The sequence below is a fragment of the Nyctereutes procyonoides genome, unplaced genomic scaffold, assembly GCF_905146905.1.
Source record: "Nyctereutes procyonoides isolate TBG_1078 unplaced genomic scaffold, NYPRO_anot_genome, whole genome shotgun sequence".
Taxonomy (NCBI): Eukaryota; Metazoa; Chordata; class Mammalia; order Carnivora; family Canidae; genus Nyctereutes; species Nyctereutes procyonoides.
Window position 1 is genome coordinate 64,434,655 of NW_026575125.1, and position 3,970 is coordinate 64,438,624.

Consider the following 3,970-nt stretch of genomic DNA (forward strand, 5'->3'; position numbering starts at 1 on the left):
GATTTTGTTCCAATACCACACCGTCTTGATGACCACAGCTTTGTAGTACAACCTGAAATCTGGCATTGTGCTGCCCCCAGCTATGGTTTTCTTTTTTCATATTCCCCTGGCTATTTGGGGGCTTTTCTGATTCCACACAAATCTTTTTTTTTTTAATAAACATTTGGAATTTTATTAAAAAAACATCACAACCATGAACATTGTTACAGTTAGAGGCCCTCTTGGTTCTCCACAATGATACTGAGCATGCTCACAAGGGGTTCCCATTGTTTAGTCTTTAGTTAAACAACCATCTTTAAAAGAAGGAAAAAAAAACTCGGCACACTACCATTTAACTTGTTTTAATGTTTCTTCACAAATGGTGAAAAATACTAAAGTACAGACAAGGAATAATCATAATGTTGTGGTCAACATTATAAATATGGAATTATAAATTTAAAACATTTTCTGGTTTAAAAAATAAATCTGGTTGTCAATGCAGCTCTGCAGGGTCTCTGGGTCTAGTAGGGCCGGTCTCTGCACTCCTGACGGTGCTCGCCTTCATCCATTTTTCCAGGTCCTCCACGCCCGCCTCTTCTTCCTCCCATTAAAGGTCCAGGGGGCCCACCAGGACCGCCTCGTCTTCCTCCACCAAAGCCACCTCGGTCCATGCCCCGGCCAGCACGGAAGCCCCCTCTGTCTCCACCACGGCCACCTCTGAACATCCTACTGGGACCACCGCGGTCCCTGAGGCCACCTCTTCCTCCCCACATGCCACCAGGGCCACCAGGGCCGCCTCTGCCACGGTCACCGCCCGGGGCAGGAAGGGTGGTGGAAGGAAGCCTTCAGGCTTCGGGGCCTTACACTGGTTGCATTCTGTTCTCCAGGCGAAGTTCTGGTTTCCACACCCCGGATTGGGGCACTGCTCGTCCCCAGCTCGGTGCTGGACGTTTCCTCCTCCAGATGGGTTCCCTTGGGAACCCCGGGGTCCTCTTGGGGGAAAGCCACCTCTGTCTCCAACGGCCTTCCATGCGACCCATGGGGCCCCCAGGACCTCCTGGGCCCCCTGGACCTCCACGGAGTGGCCGTGGCATCCCTCTGCCCTCACGGGGAGGCATACCACCTCGCATGCTCTTCATTGGAGGTTTCTTCCTAGCGAGAGAAACCTTAAGTTTGCTTCCTTGAAAATCTTTCCCATCAAACCACTCCACAGCAGCCTTGGCAGTTGGTGGGTCTTCATAGGATGCTGTAGCATCACCTTTGGGATTTCCTGTTTCCTTGTCCAAGTAGATATGGATCATGGATTGTCCGGTTCTCTTGTTCATCTTAACAATTCCACACTGCTTAAATAAGTCAGCCAGATCATCTAGAGTCACATTGTCATTTAAGCCTTGCACATAAATTGCACTGTTGTCAGAGTCTTCATCTGGATCTACAGGTGGGCCTAGATCAAGATCTGGTCCTTCATCCATGGGTCCACCAGGCTTATTGAAGCTACCTCGCACTCCAGCACTGCCCATTCCACCGCGTCCTCCTCCATGCCCACCTCTGCTCCATGCCTCCACGATCAAATCCCCCTCTTCCCCTGCCCTGGTTATCAGGGCCACTCATGCTCCGGTTCTCTCCTGGTCCGGAAAATCCTCCAGACTCCTGCCCATAAACACCCATCCTACTGGGGTGGTCCTGTTGGAATGAACTCTGCTGCCCGTAGCTGCTGCTCTGTTGGCTATATTGACTTGGAGCCTGGCTATAGGATCCAGTTTGGGGGGGATAACTAGTGGGCGGCTGCTGCCCATAGCTGCTTTGTTGACCATAGCTACTCTGCTGTCCATAGCTGCTCGGCTGCCCATAGGTGTTCTGCTGAGAGTAACTGCTCTGATCATAACTAGTCGGCTGTGTAGAGGAGTAGCTGGTAGGAGGATAAGATGGTGGTGTTGTCACTGGCTGCATGGGGTAGCTCCCAGGTACCTGGGGATAACTGTAGTTACTCTGTCCATATCCTAGGTTGGGCTGGTTGTAACCCCCTATGCTAGATTGAGGTTGGCTAGTCTCAGCAGGTTTGTTACCTTCCTGTGGTCTTGCAGGTGTGGTGGCTGCTGGCTGCTGCCCATAGGCTGGGTAAGCAGGCTGAGTACCATATGCAGACTGAGCTGCATAGGAGGCCTGGGTGGTAGTGACCGTTAGCAGTGGTGGTATCATAAGTACCAGTGCCATACCCCTGGACAGGATGAATGTATGCCTGGGGGGCAGTTGGAGTAGTATAACCAGCGGGAGGCTGTCCATAAGAAGTTGAATAGGTGGTCTGCCCATAGGTCGCAGTGGTCTGAGCCTGGGTATAGCTGACATCAGTGGGCTGTCCATAGGTTCCATAACTCTGCTGCCCATATGCCTGGGTGGTCTGTGCATATCCTTGAGTTGGTTGGGTGGTGTATCCACTGTAGCCCTGCTGGGCTACAGCTTGGCTGTAGGTACTGTAATCCGTGGATGCCATTTTCTCTCCTTCCCTCTTGTTCTCTCAACGTCCGTCTCCCTCTTGCTTTCCCTCTCTGATTCCACACAAATCTTATGATGATTTGTTTCAACTCTCTGAAGAAAGTCCATGGTATTTTGATAGGGATTGCATTAAACGTGTAAATTGCCCTGGGTAACATTGAAATTTTCACAATATTAATTCTTCTAATCCATGAGCATGGAATATTTTTCCATCTCTTTGTGTCTTCCTCAATTCCTTTCAGAAGTGTTCTGTAGTTTTTAGTGTATAGGTTCTTTACCTATTTGGTTAGGTTTATTCCTAGGTATCTTACGCTTTTTGGTGGAATTGTCAATGGGATTGACTCCTTAATTTCCCTTTCTTCAGTCTCATTGTTAGTGTATAGAAATGCCACTGATTTTGGGGTATTGATTTCGTATCCTGCTATACTGCTGAATTGCTGAATGAGTTCTAGCAATCTTGGGGGTGGAGGCTTTTGGGTTTTCTATGTACAGTATCATGTCATCTGCAAAGAGGTAGTGTTTGACTTCTTCTTTTGCCAATTTGAATGCTTTTTATTTCTTTTTGTTGCCACATTGCTGAGGCTCGGACTCCTCGTCCTATGTTGGAGAGCAGTGGTGAGAGTGGACATACCTGTCTTGTTCCTGATCTTAGGGGAAAGGCTCCCATTGCTTCCCCATTGAGAATGATATTTGCTGTGGGCTTTTCGTAGATGGCTTTTAAGATGTCGAGGAAAGTTGCCTCTATCCCCACACTCTGAAGAGTTTTGATCAGGAATGGATGCTGTATTTTGTCAAATGCTTTCTCTGCATCTAATGAGAGGATCATATGGCTCTTGGTTTTTCTCTTGCTGATATGATGAATCACATTGATTGTTTTACGAGTGTTGAACCAGCCTTGCATCCCAGAGATAAGTCCCACTTGGTCATGGTGAATAATCTTCTTAATGTATTGTTGGATCCTGTTGGCTAGTTTCTTGTTGAGAATTTTTTCATCCGTGTTCATCAGGGATATTGGTCTATAATTCTCCTTTTTGGTGGGGTCTTTGGTTTTGGAATTAAGGTGATGCTGGCATCATAGAACGAGTTTGGAAGTACTCCATCTCTTTTAATCTTTCCAAACAGCTTTAGTAGAATAGGTATGATTTCTTCTTTAAACGTTTGATAGAATTCCCCTGGGAAGCCATCTGGCCCTGGACTCTTGTGTCTTGGGAGGTTTTTGATGACTTCTTCAATTTCCTCCCTGGTTAATGGCCTGTTCAGATTTTCTATTTCTTCCAGTTCCAGTTTTGGTAGTTTGTGGTTTTGCAAACATGCATCCATTTCTTCTAGATTGCCTAATTTATTGGCATATAGATGCTCATAAGAAGGTTTTGAAATCATTTGTATTTCTTTGATATTGGAGGTGATCCCTCCTTTTTCATTCTTGATTTATTAATTTGAGTCTTTTTTCTTTTTAATAGGACTGGCTATGCTCTATCTATCTTATTATTCTTTCAAA

The 3,970-nt window shown here is 46.7% G+C and overlaps 1 pseudogene; it reads right to left on the reverse strand.

Moving 5' to 3' along the window:
* Positions 1 to 500: 500 nt before the first annotated feature.
* On the reverse strand, positions 501 to 2,470 carry LOC129518530 (RNA-binding protein EWS-like; annotated as a pseudogene).
* Positions 2,471 to 3,970: the final 1,500 nt, after the last annotated feature.